Below are 21,382 nucleotides of genomic sequence, written 5' to 3'. Positions count from 1 at the left end.
TAGGTTTGATGGGACCAAGCCTACACCTTGATCTAACAAAAATTGACTAAGGCAATTATTTGACAATTTTGAGCATTATCAAAAAAATTAGAGGGTCTTCATCATTGATTTTTTTTGACAAAATGAAAACCCATTATAGTTCTCACTATCTTGATTTCATAAATGTAAATTTTATAGTGCTCTAATTTTATTTACTATTTTTACAATATTTATTGATCAAAAGTGTCACCTACATGTAAAATAGTGAAATTTACTAAAAAATGAATAACTTTTTAAATTTATGATATTTCTTAAATCTGCATACAATTCTTTTGAAGTTAAAAAAAGTTTTGAAAAAGTGAAATTTTGATCAAATTATGGTACTCATACACTAGAGGTTTTAAAAATTAGCTTAATTTTTCAATTAAATATTAATAAAAAATTATTCAATAAAACATTAAGAAAAAATATTATCATTAATCTTTGGTGTGTCAGGTAACTTAATCTAAAAGGATTCACAAAAATATATTTATTTGTGTTGAATTATGGTGTCCATACATAAGCGTGGTATGATCTTGAAACATGCATTTTGAATATTAGTTTTTAAATATCCATACAAAAAATAATAATCTATCATATGGTTATTCCAATAAATTATTTATTCAAAAAGTAGACTCTAAGTACTACAATTTCTAGTACTGAAGGTTTCTAATATTCAAACCATAAGTACCTCAAATAATGACATCATTTGACAAAAGATTATAAAAATATGAAAACACTTCTACTTTTTGCCCAAAAGTGAGATCCAACTTCTTGCACTAACCCAAAAATATGTCACAACTCACCTCACAAGGTTATCAACATAGTCTCAACATATTACACAAGTGACAATTAATCTCTATAATCATTAGGACCCCATTGCACTCAATGAAAGGAAAATACAATGTTACATAGAAACAAATGCTAAATAAATATGATTGCATTAAACAAAATAATTCCACAAGATTCTGTACAACCAAAAAAATATTTTTCTCAAAAGATTAAGAAAGCAAGTAATTTGGGAATATAAATTATTAACCCAAATGATCTATTACAATTGATGATTTCACTTGCCAATGCCAATGGTGAATCTTCTCATAATTATCATGGTGCATAACCATCTCTCTATAAGAAGAATGCATTTCAATGCATGAAATAAGATGCAAATGTATATAAAATATAAATAATTTCATTAACACATACATTATAGTTTCCTTGGAAATATATCCCAAATTCAAGGACTAAGACTTACCCCAAAATTTCCTAGAGAACCTTGAAAATGCAAATTACTGCAACATAGAAAACAGAGAGGAAAAGACTTAAATTTTTTGATAAAACTAAAATAAAGACCCCAAAAGCACTAAGATGCAACTAACAAGGCTAACTTAGGACACAAAAAGACCAAAAAGGCAAAACCTTGAAGTTATCAGAGCAGTCAGGGTTGTCAGAGTGTGAAAAGTGTGAAAGTTTGAAGAATAGAACTAAGCCCTTTTTCCTTAAAAATAATTTTTGGAGTTTTTAAAAGTGTCAAAATGTAAAACTCTAAAATTTCAAAAATATTTATGGGACCTGGAAATTTTCCTCAGAAAGTGATTTTCATATTTTTAAACCTATCAAAGTTTTGGATGTTCGATAAAAACTGTGGACTTGATTTTTTTTGGAAGGTGGTGATATCAAGGGTTTTCAAACTTTTAGAGTTTTTCAAATGTTCAAAATTTCAAACGTCTAACCACTCAAAAAAAATTATGGACTTCCTTTTAATTTAATTTAATTTATTTTTGAGTGAAGCACAATACATAAGTTTAAACAAAAGTGAAGATTTCAGATGTTTGACAACTCCAAAAATTTTATGGAGTTGCCCAAATTTGTGAAATGAAAGATAATATGGAGACATTGAGGTTCTTAGAGGTGCCAGAGTGTGAAAACTCTTAAAATTTTCCCTTGACTTAACTAACTTGACATGATAATTCAAAAATATCAAGGATATTGGATGTTTGATATCTCCGATCTCCAAAAAGACTGTAAACCTCAAAAAAAACAAGGGAAAAAAGGGAAGGATTTGTAAACAAGAACCTAGAAAGTATAGGCAACAAAGCCAAGAGGGACTGGAGATGCAAGAATTTAAAAAGAGGGTGTCCCCATTTTTTTAATTGCTCAAAATGAGATGTGTATTGTGAAATCATAAGAAGTCTCATAGGAGAAACATCAAAGCATCTTGAGCCAAATACAAGACATCACTAAGTATCTCATCCAACTATATAGAAGCATACAAAAAGTCAAAACCATGCCCATCTGATAGGCACTATATCTTCTTAATTGAGATAATAAGTTAAAAAAAGGTGAAAGTAGATGACCAAATCATCATTAAATAATTATTTAATCATACATGAAATAGAAAATAATAAATAAATAAAACACAAATCTTGTTTTTGCTAAAAGAAGTAGTTTGTTTTTTGAAAAAGATGGAATATTTAAATAGATTTAATTTATTTAATTATCAAAGACATTGTTAACTAATAGATAATTATTTAATCATTTACATAAAATAAAAATTTGATTTAGGCCAAGTGCCTACAACACAATGGTAAATTGTGATCCTCTTATCTGAGAGGTCTTTGTTTCAAATTAGCTTAACTAATAATAATTAATGGAAAATACAACTTGTTCATATCTTGTTAAAGATCTCAGTCTTTGGATATGTTGTAACTTGTAATAGTACTTATAGTTTTTTTTATGTGTTTTCCAAGTTACTATACAAGTGAATATATATATGTGATCAAAGAGGCATGTCTCTTAAAGAGACATGTCCTTTTAATATATTAACTTACATTAGTTATAGTTATAACACAAGTAAAATATATTGTCAATATATAATAATGATTATATACCAAGACACACACACACACACACACACACATACACTCTTAACATAAGTTAATTATTTCATATATAATATTTACCATATATTATTTATATATCTCATATATAATATAATTCATCCAACAAAATTGTAACATTAACATTCCCTCTTAATGAAGAAGGATAAAACATAGATATTACACCATGGGTAATATTTTAAGAATAATATATATAGAAAATCTTTGATTAGAAGATTTTTGGTATATGATATCATATAAGTACTGGCCTATTAGAATATCAAAACATGATATTCACCAATTACTATTTGCTATCATATTAGATAACACGAGCATTGACCTATCAGAACATCAATCAAATGATATTCACCAAGTACTCAGAGTAATGGCCTATTAGAAAATCAACTAAATGTTATTCACCAAGTGCTCAATGTGGTAATGGCCTATCAAAATATCAAGAAAAGATATTCACCAAATACCAAAAATACATCTATACAAACAACTTGTAGATAGTCAAATTAATGACATCAAACGCCTAGTTGTTGATTTATAAGATAAAGCCTTTCATGATTTATTTCAACATTTACATAAAATGTATAGCATGATGCAAGTTATTTTAAGGTTGTCACCTTTTAATAACTTCTCCAAATACAAGTGACATCATTTGAAAGTCATCACTTCCTCATGATGTACATAGGGGGCATGCCCATACACGCATGACATTGAAAAATTACATGAAGTTACCACAGGTATTTTTATGTGGTGTTGTCATGACATCCACCATAAAAAAATTAGAGATTAAGGTTCTCACCTCAAACTTTTCTCTCAAAAAAGAATGTAATACATAGGATTTCACTTGGAAATTCTTCTTCATGAAGAAACACTAACCTTTTGATCTTTCTTATCAAGGTTACTAATAAAGTTCCAAAACTCCCTCTAAGCCTGATATCAACTTTTCTAACCTCTTAGTACAAGGTTGTCTTTGATGAAGTGAGAAACTCCCTTTGAATCTTTTATCATCCTTCTAACCTCTTGGCAACAAGTCATGTCATTGTTCTCTAGTTCAATAAGTATCTTGATAGCATAAGGCCTTCTAACTTAGATATATGAAAGTTTATGCCATGAATCATATTCCTTTAATTTCTCTACTTTCTAATCACTAGACAATCCATCTTGACATGTTCTAATCCCTTTGAATCAATACAATAAAGATATTCAAAATTTTAAATGAAGGATATCTTCTATCTACTTGCCCTCTTTGTCCAAGTTTGTCTCTATAGAATTCTCAAACTCCCTCTTAATATAAAAGGATACTCATAATCTCAATAAACAATGATATCTTGCTTCAAGAGCCTCATGATCATTGTTCCTCTTTGTCCAAGTATATCTTTCTTCAAGAGCTTCATGATCATCATATGACTAATGCATCCTAGATCAAAACTTCTTTGGAATGACTATCATAAGATTGAGTCCTACACAATATTAGGTAGCATGCCTAATGTACCTATTTTCCTTTTCATGGAAGAACATCCATGCGCATCCTAAAGGTATCTCTTCTTTGATATCTCCCCTCTAAGCATAGTTCAAATGGGAATGGAACATTGTTCATTATTTCTCCCACAATGTAAAATTCCAACTCTAATATCATGAACAATTTTGCATCACATTAAATATGACAATCTTCTTCTTTTTTCTTCCCTTTTATTTATTTATTTAAATAAAGTATCATCCAATACTTATCTTAAGATGCTCATTAACATCCTTCCTAATGGATCACTAGTGAGAATATCAGTTCCTACACTGTAACCAAGTTTGGGTCAAATGCATTACTAGCAAGCTCTTAGTTAGTAATCAAGTCTTCAATCTTAAATACATCAAATAATTTCATTATTATGTAGTGCATATGTCACAAGAAGCTAAGACTAGTATATTCATGGCACTCATTATAGGTTATCAACATCTCAATCAATTGATCATGGATGGACAATCTTTAGATCTCCATATACAATAGTTAGTAGCCACTCCCAACACCTTAGTATCATATGTATTTCCTAGTAAACATGCAATATTGACTGCTATGAGACTTGTACACACTTTATTAGTAGCTCCTGACACTATATCAATCGTGTTGCTTATGTTTCTTTCACTTGTTAATTTTAGACCATATTTGTGTAAGAAAATTGATTTATGTTCCCTTGAGAATAGGTTTGTACTACTACTGTGAGTGCAAACTATTCCTTTTATTAACACTTCATATAATCTCTACTGGTAATCAAAGACTTGAAAATCATAGAGATGTATGTCTTCATTGCTAAGATCCAATATTGGAAATACTATTTTGAATCCTATTGTGTATACTAATGCATCACCACATTAGTGAGCCAATTCACAAATCTTGGAGTCTTCTTTATTGCTTAAGAATATTATTGTGATTCTTTTAATAAGCCCAATTGGAGTCTTCTTTATTGCCCAAGAATATTATTGGGATTCTTTTAATAAGCCCAATTATTATAGAATTGTACTAGCTGACAATTTTTTATATCTCCACATCTTATTATTGTCATAGGTTAACCCATGATGAGTGAACTAACAACTTCAATACATATTGGAGTCTCAATGGGTGTGACTCAGATTCTAACCCATTCATTACTTCTCCATATATGATGGATGAGCTAATCTCAGGTAGTTATAATATTTAGTAAAAATCTATATATAATAGACTAAGTATATTATATTATATTCATCTTTGGTCTTCTCCAAGTGCAGGTTCAAAAAATTACTTTTTGATTAGGTGAATGGTTGGTTGAGTATGTTGTAAATGAGTATTGTGGTCCCTGATTGTCTCGACTGGATATGTGCAAATTGTTGGAAAATTAAATGCATTGGCCATTTCTCCCTAGAGCCAAATGCTCACCTACCACCTCTGACGTTCAAAATAGATAGAAACATAAATATGGTGGGTGAGATTTTTGAAATCATAAATGAGGGGGAAAATGGAATGTGACAAAAGGGAATGTTTCTGCATTCATTTTAGTTCAGTCAAATTATTCAGCAGATCAGTAGTTGAAAAACAGAGCAGAGAAGGAAGAAGGAAACAAGTTTGTGCCTGCAGTTGCACGTACTTCCCCTATTCACTCTATGAGTTTTTTGTTGTTTGGTTTTGTCCTATTGAAGTAGTGATTGCTCTAGGCACCTTTGTATGTAGCCATTAGAGTTGTAGGTTTAAATTTTTTGAAGCATTAAATTTTTTTGAAATTTTACTAGTTTAGGGTTATATTAGGGTTTTTCTGGTTGAAGTCCAATGCTCCTAGATTTTGTAATAGTTTATATCAAAGATTGAATAGAAGGAAAGAAGGCATACTTGAATCCATTTCTCTTCCCTTGTATGTTGCATTTGAGTAATTTGTTTGAAAGGTTAAAGCTTTGGCTCTCTAGTTTTAATGGCAAAAATATTCATGTTGGAATTTCCTAAGTTATAATTTTTTAGTTGAACAGAACACTCGGCATCCTCTTTTTCCTTTGGTTGATGAGCTCTTTTTGTGCCAAGCATTTTTCTTCAAGTGTCGAGCTCTTCTTTGTGCTGAGTTCACTCGACACCTGTTGCCTGTCACTCAGCACCATCAAGTGCTGAGCAATCTATGACTTGACACCTTCAAGTGTCGAGAAAATTTCCACTCGGCACCTTCATGTGTCGAGAAAAATTGGCACTTAGAAATTGTTAGTGCCAAGAAAATTGATTTTTTAGGTTTGTGAGTCTTAATTTGTTAATCTATATTTCTCACATGGTATCAGAGCTTTGAGGCCCCACATCCAAAGTGAGTTAGGGCATTTGTTTTCTGGGATATTTATCATGGCAGGAGATGCAAGAAAGATATGGTAGTAGCCACCACCCTTCAATAGACAAAATTATGATACATGGGAAAAGAAGATGAAGACCATAATGGTTGCTAATGATTTGTGGGAGTTTTTAGTTAATGGGTTCAATGATGTAACAGACCCAACTCAATATGTTGCTCTCACAAATGCACAAAAGACTCATTTGAAAGAGTCAAGGAGGAAGGATGCTAAGGCATTAAGTCTTATTGAAGCAGCAATGATAGAGACAGTATTCCTTAAGATTGCAGTAGCAAATTATGCAAAAGAAGCATGGGATATCCTTGAGACAAAATTCAAGGGGACTGATAAAGTTTGTACTGTAAAGCTACAGAACATAAGGAGGGAGTTTGAGAACCTTTAGATGAAGGAAAATGAATCACTTGTAGACTTGAGTTCAAGGACCTCCGATGTGATTAACCAATTGAAGTAAAATGGATAAGACTATCAAGAGTAGAGGATAGTGGAAAAGATATATATTGAGGAGTTTGCCTCATAAATATGACAATTTGGTCATGACCATAGAAGAGGCAAAAGACCTCACTATTTTGACAATGGATGAATTGATGGGTACTCTTCAAACCCATGAGCATAGGATCAACAGATCTATATCTTCTTCTTCCAAAGAGCAAGCATTCAAGGCTTAGTCAAATCCAAAAGGAAGGGGGAGAGGAAGAAATGGCTCAGGCAGAAACTCCAAAGGTAGAGGCTGAGGAAATGGAGCACAAAGGAATGCTACCGCAAAAAGCTCAAGAAGAGCAGATGGAGCAAGTAGCTCACAAAATACCTCAAGAAGAGATAAGAAAAACTAAAACTCAAATAGGAGTAATGTAGAATGCTAATGCTATCCTAAATATGGGCATTATGTAAATGAATGCTAGAAGAAGAAAAATGATCAGTTAGGAAAAGAAAATGTGGTTGATGTGAACATGGGAAGTGGAAACAATGACATTGCTTTCATCATGTGTATGTTGGTGAAGAAGGAAGCGCTAAGGTTTGGTACCTTGATAATGGATGTAGAAACCACATGAGTGGTAATGAAACCTTGTTTTCATTCATTGACAAGAGTTTCCCTTGAAGATAGAGACATGTTTCTCATCTCAAGTTGGTGCTACACTTCCCACACAATCAGCTCTAAGGAGTGTGATTGAAGACCCCTCACTGCTATGGCACCTTAGGTATGGTCATCTTGGCTATATTGGTTTAAATTTATTATCAAATAAAATAATAGTAGAAGGTTTGCCACGTATAAGAAATTCATGTGACAAGTGCGAGGCTTGTATTTTGGGTAAGCAACATAGGCTTCCCTTTAATTTTGGAAATTCTAGGAGGGCTAGATATCCATTAGAGTTAGTGCATACTGACCTAGTTGGTCCTATGCAAGTTACTTCCATTGGGGGGAGTACTTATTTTATGACATTCATAGATGATTTTAGTCATAGGACATGGGTGTATTTCTTAAAGAATAAATCTGAAGCATTTGATAAATTTGTAGAATTTAAAGCCTAGGTTGAAAGAGAATGTGGACATTATATCAAGGTCCTAAGATCAAATAGAGGAGGGGAGTAGACCTCCAATTCTTTTGTAATTTTTACAGGAAACATGGCATAAAGAAAGAGCTCATAGCCAGTTATACACCGTAGCAAAATGGAGTGGCTGAAAGAAAGAACAAGACCATTGTTGAAATGGCAAGGAGCATGATGAAAGAGAAAGGTCTCCCAACTGAATTTTGGGGAGAGGCTGTGGAAAAAATAGTTTATCTAATCAATAGGTGTCCTAAAAAGGCAGTTCATGATAGAATTCCAATGGAAGCATGGTCACAAGGAAGATGGACAATTGAACACCTAAGGGTGTTTGGATGTGTTGCATATGCACATGTGCCTAAAGAGAAAAGGAAAAAATTGGATGAAAAAGGTGTGAAGTGCATCTTCATAGGGTAAAGCTTAGAATCAAAGGCATACAAATTGTATGACCCATTGAACAACAAGATGAATCTTTCAAGAGATTTGGAATTTCTTGAAAATCAATCTTGGTATGGCCCAATTGATGAGTCACTGAGCACTTCAAGTAAAGTGCCAATTATGAGTGAAGAAGATGCTGATGAACAACAAGAAGAAGGAGAAAATAGAAGAAAAGGCAAGCAATTTTAATCATTGTCGAGCTCCTCTAAGCATGACTGAGTGTTAGTTTTGAGTACCAGTGAAGACCAAGCTAGCCGGCAATGCAACAACAGTGCAGATTCTAATCCCACACTCTCCTCCCTATTACCTAGAAAGACCAAGAGTCTTAGGGAGATATACGAAGATGAAAGGTATGAAGATTATGATGAAAGTGTTAATTTTGCATTATTTTCTCATAATGATCCAATATATTTTGAAGAAGCAATCAAAGAGAAGAAATGGTGTAAAGCCATGGATGAGGAGATAGGTGCTATAGAAAGGAATGAGACATTAGAGCTAACTAAATTGCCTCCCAAGAAGCAAGTGATTGGATTGAAATGGGTCTACAAGATCAAATGCAATGCTAAAGGCAAAATTGATAGGCATAAGGCAAGGCTGGTAGTCAAGGGCTACAAATAGTAGTATGGAAGAGACTATGATGAGACATATGCCCCTGTTGCAATAATGGAAACCGTGCGTGCTATCATAGCAATTGTAGCTTAGCACAAGTGGAAGTTATTTCAAATGGATGTGAAGTTCACCTTCCTTAATGGTGTATTGAAAGAAAAAATATATGTAGAGTAGCCACCTAGTAATGAAGTTGCAGGTGAAGAGAAAAAAGTATATAGATTGAAAAGAGCTCTCTATGGGCTCAAGCAAGCTCCAAGAGCATGGTACAGTAGGATTGACTCATATTTTATGAGCAATGGCTTTAGCAAAAGCAATGGTGAGCCTACTCTCTACATCAAAGCAATAAATGGAAATGTTTTGATTGTTGTCTTGTATGTAGATGATTTGATTTTTACTAGAAATGACAAGGCTCTAATTGGTGAGTTCAAAGAGGCCATGAAAAATGAATTTGAGATGACAGACCTAGGTCTCTTGAAATACTTTCTAGGCATAGAAGAAAAAAAAATGCATGATGGCATCTTCATCTCTCAAAAAAAATATGCAGGGCAGATCTTGGAGAGATTTAAAATGCAGAATAGAAAGGCAACCCCCATACCAATAGCAGTAGGTCTGAAGTTGAGCAAAGAAGACAACATCAAAAGAGTGGATCCAACACTATACAATAGTATGGTTAGAATTTTAATGTACTTAACTACAACTTAGCCAAACCTAATGCATGTAGTAAGTCTGATTTCTAGATTTATGGAAACACCAAAGGATTCCCATTGGCAAGTGGGAAAGAGGATCCTAAGGTATGTGAAAGGTACCAAGGGATTTGGAATTTTGTATACTGCATCAAATGAATTCAAGTTGGTGGGATATACAGATAGTGATTGGGTTGGAAGTTTAGATGATAGGAAGAGCACTTCTAGATACATGTTTCATATGGGATTGGGTGCAATTTCATGGACATCCAAGAAGCAACCTATTGTTGGTCAATCTACAATAGAGGCTGAATACATATCAGAAAATGCAGCAGCATGTCAAGCAATTTGGCTAAGGAGGATCTTGACAGATTTGAATGAAAGGCCAGAGGATGGAACCACAATTTATTGTGACAACATCTCATCAATTGCATTGTCTAAGAATCCATTGTTCCATGGGAGAAGCAAACATATAGAGATCAGATATCACTTCATCAGAGAGTTGGTGGAGAATGGGGATATCAAGATGGAATTTTGAAAGTCTGAGCAGTAGCTAGCAGACATTTTCACAAAGCCATTAGGCATTGGATCTTTTGTACACCTAAGAGAGTGTCTTGGTGTAATTGATTTGAATCAACATTGGTCCTTGTTTTTTTGGCTCAGGATAAAGGGGAAGTGTTGGAAAATTAAATGTAGTGGCCATTTATTCCTAGAGCCAAACACTCACCTACCACCTCTGATGTTCAGAACAAATAGAAACATAAATATGTTAGGTGAAATTTTTGAAATCAGAAATGAGAGGGAAAATGGAATATGACAAAAGGGAATGTTTATACATTCATTTTAGTTCAGTTAGATTATTCAATAGATTAGTAGTTGCAGAACAAAGCAGAGAAGGAAGAAGGAAACAAGTTTGTGCCTGCAGTTGCATGTACTTCCCCTGTTCACTCTGTGAGTTTGTTGTTGTTTGTTTTTTTCCTGTTAAAGTAGTGATTGCTCTAGTAACCTTTGTATGCAGCCATTAGAGTTGCAGGTTTAAATTTTTTGAAGCATTAAAGTTGTTTGAAGTTTTACCAGTTTAGGGTTATATTAGGGGTTTTCTGGTTGAATTCGAATGCTCCTAGATTTTGTAATAGTTTATATTAAAGATTGAATAGAAGGCAATCAAGCATACTTGAATCCATTTCTCTTCCCTTTTATGTTGCATTTGAGTAATTTGTTTGAAAGGTTAAAGCTTGGCTCTCTAGTTTTAATGGTAAAAACATTCACGTTGGAATTTCCTAAGTTATAAGTTTTCAATTGAACAAAACACTTGGCATCCTCCTTTTCCTTTGGGTTTCAAGCTCTTGTTATGCCAAGCATTTTTCTTCAAGTGCTAAGCTCCTCTTTGTGCCAGGTTCACTTGACACCTGTTGCCTGTCACTCGGCTCCATCAAGTGCTGAGCAATTTGTGACTCGACACCTTCAAGTACCAAGCAAATTACCACTCGACACCTTCATGTGCCCAGCAAAACTGGCACTTGGCAATTGTTAGTGCCAAGAAAATTGATTTTTTAGGTTTGTGAGTCTTAATTTGTTAATCTATATTTCTCACACAAATTCCTCTTTATTTCTGACTGTATACTCATCTTTGCTGACAAGACCAAAAAAATTGTTGATTCGCTCCACCAGCCTAATTCTCACCATTCCAAGGAGGCTATCCTTTCTAAATTTCACTTATTGATTATTCCTATTAAATAGATAGTCCAATGGGTTAGTGACAACATGTCTATATATAAATTTCAAATTCTCTATGATTACTTATCAATTCTAACAAATGTTGATGGTTCCTATATAAGATTCCAACAAATTCTAAGTCTTTTTTCAAACATAGTTTCCTACAATTCAATATGGTAATTCCCATGAAACTTTACTTACCCCAAATGGATCTCTGTACACACATTACTCCAACCTTCTATCATTTTACTTATACAATCAATATACTTACTGCAAATATCAACTCTCTTCATAATGTCTATTATATTTTTAATAAACTCTCATCTTCCAGATTAGGATTTATACCATTACTAATTTGAGTATTCATGTGATATTGGGATAGAGTGACATCCATATAAGAAATTTTTTTTCTGTATGTCATCATTTTTCCACATGCACTTTATAAAAATAGACTTCTTGGAGCCCTCATTTTGTTAATGTGAAAGATAAAGTGTTCTTTGCCTTTTATCAATATTTTCTAAATGCTATTGATGAATCCCATCTACCAACTAAAATCTCCTCTTTATGGAATCTCTCCACATATGAAGGGTTAGTCCATGAAATTTTGTAGACTCGTATGAAGTTGAGATGAAGGGGAGACCATGATGTGTCTTGAGCTTGTTATATACAAAAATTCAAACTTGTGTATTCCTCCCAATTTTCAATTCTAATTTGGAATGTTACCCATTTTAGAATTGTAATCATCTATTGGATATCTTGAGTCTTCTAAAAATGTTAGGAGAAGTGATCCACAACACTTTCTTCACATATTGATAGCCTTGAATCAATACAATTATATGTATTGCATACTCTTTTCAAAATATCATCAACGCCATATCATTATTCTAATTTTGATATCGTTAATGTCAAGCTAGTTTCTGTGGATGGAAGAGAAGATACATAATCAATCAAATACCATTTAGGATGTCCTCTAAATTTGAACTTTTCATCACACAATCAAACAAGTGTATGAATATTGTCTTTGATCCAAAGATAGGGTGATAAGTCTAAACCAACCAAGATGTCTTTCAAAAAAAAAAAAAAAAAACAAAACTATTCACCATATATCATTCTCAGATTCTCCAAATCAAGTAAAATGTCTTAGAATAGAGATTATCTATACTTTCTCCCAAGATTGAAATGTGCTTTGATACCATGTTAAAGATCTCAGTCTTTGGATATGTTGTAACTTGTAATAGCACTTATAGATTTTTTTTTGTGTTTTCCAAGTTACTATATGAGTGAATATATATGTGATCAAAGAGGCATGTATCTTGAAGAGACATGTCCCTTTAATATGTTAACTTATATAACTTAAAATGTACCCTCAATATATAATAATGATTATATAGCAAGATATATACACACACACTCTCTCTCTCTCTCTCTCTCTCTCTCTCTCTCTCTCTCTCTCTCTCAAGATAAGTTAATTATTTCATATATAATATTTGCCATATATTATTTATATATCTCATATATATATAATATAATTTATCTAGAAAAATTATAACATTAACATATATAAACACAAGTAACAAACAGAAGTTCAAAATTAAGATAGTTGTCCCACGGGAGTCATTGACCTAAATTGATCATAGAGGAAAAAATTGACAAAACATATAATATGTGGATGAATCAAAATATTAAATGAACATAAAAATGAAATGACACTATGCATGAATGTCAAGAAATAATGATAAAATAGTTCATGAAACAAAAAATAATAAATAAATAAAATATAAAACTTTTTTTTAAAAAGTAGTTATTTTTTGAAAAAGATTGAATATTTAAACAAATTTAATTTATTTAGTTATCAAAGACATTGTGAACTAATTAGATAATTATTTAATCATTTAAATAAAATAAAAATTTGATTTAGGCAAGTGCCTACAACATAATAGTAAATTGTGAGCTTCCTACCTGAGAGGTCTTGGTTTCAAGTTAGCTTATTTTTTAAAAAGAAGTAGTTTGTTTTTGAAAAAGATGGAATATTTAAATAAATTTAATTTATTTAATTATCAAAGACATTGTTAACCAATAATTAGATAATTATTTAATTGTTTACATAAAAAAAAAAAATGATTTAGGCAAGTGCCTACAACACAATGGTAAATTGTGAGCCTCTTACCTGAGAGGTCTTGGTTTCGAGTCAGCTTAACTAATAATAATTAATGAAAAGTCCAACTTGTTCATATCTAAACACAAGTAACAAACATAAGTTCAAAATTAAGATAGTTAAATGAACAAAAAAATGAAATGCCACTATGCATGAATGTCAAGAAATAATGATAAAATAGTTCATGAAAGAAAATGAAAAAAATAAAAAAATAAATATAATATAATTTTTTTTTTTTAAAAGTAGTTTATTTTTTGAAAAAGATGAAGTATTTAAATAAATTTAATTTATTTAATTATCAAAGACATTGTTAACTAATTAGATAATTGTTTAATCATTTACTTAAAATAAATATTTGATTTAGACAAGTTCCTATAACACAATGGTAAATTGTGAGCCTCTTATCTTAGAGGTATTGGTTTCGAATCAACTTAACTAATAATAATTAATGAAAAATAAAACTTATTAATATCTAAACAAAAATACCAAACATAAGTTCAAAATTAAGATAGTTGTCCCATGGGAATCATTGACTTACATTGATCATAGAGGAAAGAGTTGACAAAACAAATAATATGTGGATGAATCAAAATGTTAAATGAATGAAAAAATGAAATGCCACTATGCATGAATGCCAAGAAATAATGATAAAATAGTTCATGAAAGAAAATTTCAGGAGCATACGATGAAAACAAAATGAGCTTTAAAAAGACTATTATATTAGACAATATAACCCTAGAGGAAATCATGAGGAGAAAGTATACATAAGAGAAAATATCAAATGGAAAGCTTTGATGTGTGAAAAGGAAGGAAGAATGGGAGGACAGACATAATGAGAAATGATTAAAAACTTTTAACATAATAAATCCTAATATGGTAGATTATTAAAAGTGATAAGAGAGTTACCACTAAGACCACTATGGACTAACAATTAAGTGAGAAATCTACTAAGAGATTTACATAGGCCTATTAGGACCACTATGTTAAGAGATTTACCCTGATACACCTGTTAGAATGTAATAGTACCTTGATATTTTCACTTGATTATTGATACATATCTCCTCTATCCAAACTATAATCACCTCTCTATGATTTGTTTACAATAACTTCTCTCTACACCGATCAGTCGCCTTACTTCACTACTTGGTGATACACCTTTAGCTTCACACACATACAATCCTTCAACTCTCAACAACTTCTAGCTTGAAATCATGCTTAAATAGCCACCTTAGAAGTTTCTAGATCTCAAGCAACGATCTAGGTTCATCTTTTTATCACTTAGTCCTTCCAATTTTATGATTGGTTGATCTAGTTGCATAGGGATTAATGATGCAAAATTATAGGCATAATTACCTCCTTGATTAATTCATCGATCATAAAACACATTTCCAACTTGGAAAAAATAGTTTAGATGACATTTTTTGTTATTCCAAACATATATACAAAAACCATATTACTCAACACATATATCTTCAAATGCTCAATCATTCTTGTTTTTCATATTGTCCCTCGATGCATACTATAGTTGGCTTCTAATGTATTGCTCAACTTCTATAGCACTTGACTCATGTATTGCTTCATGTATAACTTAGAAACCACTGTATACTTGAGGACTTTTAATTTACTCAGTAATCACTACTTCTTGGAAAAAATTGAATGTATAAACTTCTTTATATTACTCAACCTATATAGAGTATCTCAGTTGCAACATTGACTGACCAACTCTACCTTGTAAATGACTAAGTGTTTTGTACTAACTAACAATACTATGATTGCCTTGAGGGTCAACAATCTCCCCGTTTGGAATTAGTGGCAAAATGTTTTGTCATGATCAAAACTTGGCATAACAAAACCTTTTTAAAAATATGTACTCCCCCTTAGGATGTACCCCATACCTATAGCCCAGTCTACATATTCTTCTAACTTACATTTTCAAAATCTTTTCCAATTTTTTTTTGTTTTCTAGCATCAAAATATAAGTCTTATTATCACTTCATTCCTTCTAATTACAAAATATACATAACAAAATATGTATACATTATTTATTTCCCCTTTACATGCTCATACATACTTGATTGATCATAAAATTTACCTCTTTGTTTTTGTCACTTGTGCCTAGAAGTGATATTCAAAATTGTCTTAGGGAGTATACCAAGCTCTTTAAAAAATGTATGGTGCAATCTAATAATTATATCCATTGTGTTATCTCAATTTATCTTCAAATTTTCAAGAATTTTCCTTTCTATTTCTATCTTGGTTGCCAAATTCACCATGTTATCTATAATGGATAAGTGTTGATTCTATACAAGAACCTTTACAGACTATAGGTGCCTTTCCATTACTACCATATGAGGTAATAACTTGAATAGAAGTTACCTCATTTCTAATGTTGCATTCTTCATGTAATAACTCTAACTTCTTATCTTGCAAAACCTTGATCTGTGTAAAATATACTGAGCTAGAACTTGGATCCATGCTCAATGCTTTGTTGTCCTTCTAAAGGTCAATGTCTATCTTATCCATTCTCTCCATTATTTACTTGTAATATGAGGGGATACCACTAGAAAATATGGAAAATAATGTATTTTCATTTGTAACTAATGTTTCCAAATTATTGATGAGAGTAGATAACTCAACTTGTTTGAATGCTATCTCTTTTGATGCCTTCTCTAACACTTATTTTTCAAATTTCCTTTTTGACCACTATATAAGATTCTCTTGAGTATCAATTTCAGGCTCATTCAATCTTTCTACTATCTTATTCAATTGCTAAATTATAGGATCTTTCTCATCGAAGTCATCAACAACAACTGTATCAAGGAATAAGTCCTTAATGTCATATAATATCTTTTTTGTTTATACTCTCCTTATTTCTACTTTCTTAGCCTTTCTTGCCAACAAATCACTCAAAATCCTCATTTTATCTTCACTCAAATTTGTTGTCTCCCATTTAGGAATCACAATATACTCATCTAAGGTAACTGGTTTACCTTTAATTTCTTGTGGTGACTACTTCACCTTCTTCTGCACTATGTTCCCTTTAGATTTTGGTGTGTTGGAGCTCAACATAGTCTACAATTGTAGACCTTGTGTTTTTACTTCTAGACTTGGCTTCTATTGTTCCTCCATTATCTTCTTAGCCTTTCGCGACACAACACCTAACTTTTTTACCTCTTGTTTTCTCTTATGTGTACCCAATTGTTGTACAAACTCATCTTACTTATCATTGTTGTCACTTATATGGAGTTCACTTCTTGAGCCCAACTTTTTTGCCTCATTTTCTCTCCTACTGAGGTCTTGAGGCACTTATTCTATTACCTATAGTAGATTGATATGCTTGATCATTTCAGATATTTTCTTCTTTCTTACATTCTATATTTGCATTAATATTTCCCTCAATGACATCTTTTTCTTTTTGTGGCTTAGGTGCATTATTTTCTTCATTGGTTGGCATACCTTGTTGCTCAACATCACCATCTCTTGCTTCACCTTGGATAACATTTAAACTTACTAAAAAAATATAAATTTTTAGAATAACTAATGTAGAGTTTACTAATTATGCACATACCTCTATGTTTATCTTAGGATAGTCCTTCACTTGTACAAGCGCAAGATTTGGGTTCAACAATATCTATTGTGCTAACTTCAATTGTGGATCTCCCTCTGTTCTTGCTTGATCAACACAATATGTTTTGGTTTAGTTTCTTCATTAGTCACAACCTTCATTAAGTTATCCCCAGGCTCATCTTCTATTGTAACTGCTTCAATTTTATTTTCACCTTCTTGGATCTTTCTCTAAATTGTATCCTCAAGGTGTTCAATGTAATCATAGATATCTTCTTCATTATCCAATTTAATATTTCATGTTTCCTCCTACTCATTTTCATTCTTCTTCTCTTATGTAGTCATCAAACCATATATCTTCTTCTATATTGTTCTACTCTCTAATACTACATGTTCAAATTTTCCTTTTTAAATGATACAAAAGCTCTAGTTTTAGGAATAAATTTCTTGTTGTAACCATTCATGGGTTTTATTAAAAAAAATTATATTAAATTCTAGCATTACAAAAGAAAGTTTTCCTTCCCTAATTTTTATTTTGGTCCTTAACACAAATTTCCATCTCTCATCAACTTTTCCATACAATTCATTAGGAATCATGTTTCTTAACTCTAATGGGGTGTATTTGAACTTAGCCATCATATCCAAAGTACGTTCATCAACTTTATTCTTATCTTCTATATCCAATTTCTCATACTTAATCAAATGAAATCATGATATTCTTGCACTTTCTATAATTTTGTGGTTAATATAATCAATTGTTTGTGGGGGCTTGTGTACTACAACTCTAAAATGACTTGTATCTTCAAACTTGGTCTTATCTTCATCATATTCTTCATCATCCTTGAATAGTATTATCTTTCTTCTTTTTTTCTTACTAGGCTTTCTCGAATTTTCCTCATCAACAATACTTTTTTTCTTTGTCAAAATCTTCCTTTGAATAAGTTTTGTACTTTAGCTACTCCTCTATTTAGATCAGCTACTTTTGTTGTGGTGGGTGCTCTTGTCCTCTTCCTAGTGACCCATGGTGATGTAGGTATAGGATTAGTGACTATCTTCTTTAAGCTCTTCTTCACCCAAGGTTTGACAAATACAATTTATTTTTGCAAGTATTAATGCTAATAATATTCCTATGAGGGAGTGCTATAGGTATGTTACTATGATGATATGTTATATTCATGACTTAGTTTGTCATTGATGTGAACATAGCAATTTTTTGTGGTATCTAACAGAAGAATAGTGGAAAGATCAAGTTGGTACAAAAAACTAGTTGAGTATTATAACTATCTAAGGCTATGGGAGATACTTTTGATTATTTCAAATATTCAATTAATGTTAGAAGAAGAAATGATAAATCTAGAAGAAGTTATGTAAGTTTTGGTGATGTTTGTTCTAAGATAGAGTTTATAGAGGCATGTGTTGGTAAACTTGTTATATCTCTTAGAAGAGTTGTTATTTTGTGAATTGAGGTTAAGGATTTGAAGAAGAAATGTTGATGATGATGTGGCTAAGATTTCTCATCATAATATTGAATGTACGAAAAGATATTCAAGTTGCAAGGAAAAAGATTTATGTTATCACTAAGTGTAACGTGTTCTTAATGTGGTCCTATAATAATTACTTGAGAAGGTCTAATAGTTGACTCAAGAAATTGTTTTGAAGAATTCGTATAAAGGAAGGAAATTTTCCTTTATCAAGTATGACAAGTAATTATATTGATGTGAAGATATTGTAAGTAGAGAGAGAACAAAATGTGAAGTTGAGCAGAGTAGTACATAAGTGAAAGAAACTTCATTGCTAAGGTTTTGCTGAGTGATCTGAGGTTTGATATTTTGATCCAAGGTCTATGACCTTGTCTAAAAGGTTTGAAAGTTATTGTTTTGGTTGAAAAAAAAAAGGAAATAAGAACATAATAGTAAATTACATGTTTGAGAAGTGAGCTCTTCTTGTAGTTGAAATTGCATTTTTGGGCTATGGACTCATCTTTCATACATTGTACCAAAACTCGTAATAGGGTTGAAATCTCCTAACAAGGATTTAAATTCTCCTAATAAGGACTCTATATGATAAATATTGTAATAGACTCCTAATAGGGTCCATCCTCTAACAAGGAATATTTATATAGTACATCACCTTGTGGGCATCATTCCCACTGGGGTTTTCCCTCTGATCAAGGGTTTCCCTAGTCAACATATCTAGTGTAATTTTCTATGTGCATTATATTATGGTTTTTGTTTAATTTGGTTGAATGGTTAAGTTTTCTTAAAGAAGATAAATGTTTTAATTATTAGATAATTAATTCACCCCCTGCCTAGTTATCTTGGTGGACTATTATTTCTTACAAATGGTATTAGAGAAGCCATTCCTTGAAGATAAAGTTTAACAACTTTGGAAGATCCATGGTGAATATGTTCAAGAAAGATAGTCCAAAGTTTGATGGAACAAATTACGATAGTTGGAAAGAAAAGATGAAGACACATCTATTGTGTATGGGCCTAGGATATTAGAACTTGACAAAATCATTGAATACAATCATTGTGAATAAGGATTTGGAAATTTGCAACAAGGCAGAAAAAGATCTTTTTATGTGTGACATGAGAGCTAGAGAAGCACTAGTAACTGAACTTCCTAAAATTGAGCACAATTAGGTAAAATCACTTGCTACTTCACATTTGATTTGGAAAGCTTTGGAAAATAGTTTTGAAGGAGATGAACATTCTAAGAAGTTGAGACCACAAAGTTGGATTTGTGCACTTCAAGATTCGAAAATGATGGAAGATGAATCTGTAAGAACATATATAGGCAGGATATCAGAAATTACTACAAGTATGAAAGCTCAAGGAGGAACCAAAGAAGATGATGAGGTTATATATAAGATACTAAAAACTCTAACACTACCATTTAAGTTAGCAATTTAGATGATACAATTGTTGATATCTTAAAGTAGTTGAGAATGAACTTAGACAGATTGGAGAATTAACCAAAATAGAGAAAGCTATTAGTGCCTTGAATATTCAACCTAATTTATCAAGGAGCACAAGTGTTAGAGGAGATTTTTCTAGTAGTAGTATATTTGAGGAGGATAGAAAGATTGAAGGAGTAGCCCTTTTGGTAAAAAGAGAAAAAGGAGGTAAAAAAATCTACAAATGTTGGACTTGTGATGAATATGATCATTATGCATCTAAGTGTCCTAAAAGAGAGAAAAAGTATAAGGGAAACTACAAAGCTAGAAAAGATAGAGAGTGTTCATATGCAAATGAAGACAATGATTTTCATGAACAAGCATTAAGAGCTAGTAATGATGAAATTGGATTTGTGGCAATTAAAGAAGAAAGTCCAAAATGTATCTTTAGTGTCATAGGTTGCGAAGAAGTTTGATTAGATAATTGATAGTGGATGTTCACATCATATGATTGGTGATATGAACAAGTTTGTTAACTTCAAAAGTTAGGATAGAGGCATTGTCAGAGTTGGAAACAATGCAACATGCCAAGTTAAAGGTATTAGATCTATAACTCTTGATGGTAAAACTAGCATTGAGGATGTACACTTTGTTGATGGTTTAAATCAAAATCTTTTGAGTACTAGGCAATTAGTAGAAAAAGGTTATCAACTGAAATTCATAGAAAAGACATGCATGATCAAAGATAAAGATGGAAAGGTAATTGGAAAAGGAACTAGATCTAGAGGTAATGTATTTTAGTTGAATCCTACTGAAATGACATGTCTAGTTACAAAGGTAAATGATAGTTGGTTATGGCATAAGAGATTTTTTCATATAAACTCTGATAGTATTTTGAAGACTAGTAGAATATTTGCAAGTAGAGATATGCCAAAGATTGTAAAGCCTACTAACACAATTTGCAAGGAATGTGCTTTCGCTAAGCATAATAGAACATTTTTTCCTAGCAATAAGTTTACCACTATAGA

The sequence above is a fragment of the Cupressus sempervirens genome, chromosome 8 (assembly GCF_028749045.1).
Source record: "Cupressus sempervirens isolate cs-2001-9-10 chromosome 8, ASM2874904v1, whole genome shotgun sequence".
NCBI classification, from domain to species: domain Eukaryota; kingdom Viridiplantae; phylum Streptophyta; class Pinopsida; order Cupressales; family Cupressaceae; genus Cupressus; species Cupressus sempervirens.
This window is presented reverse-complemented; position numbering follows the sequence as displayed.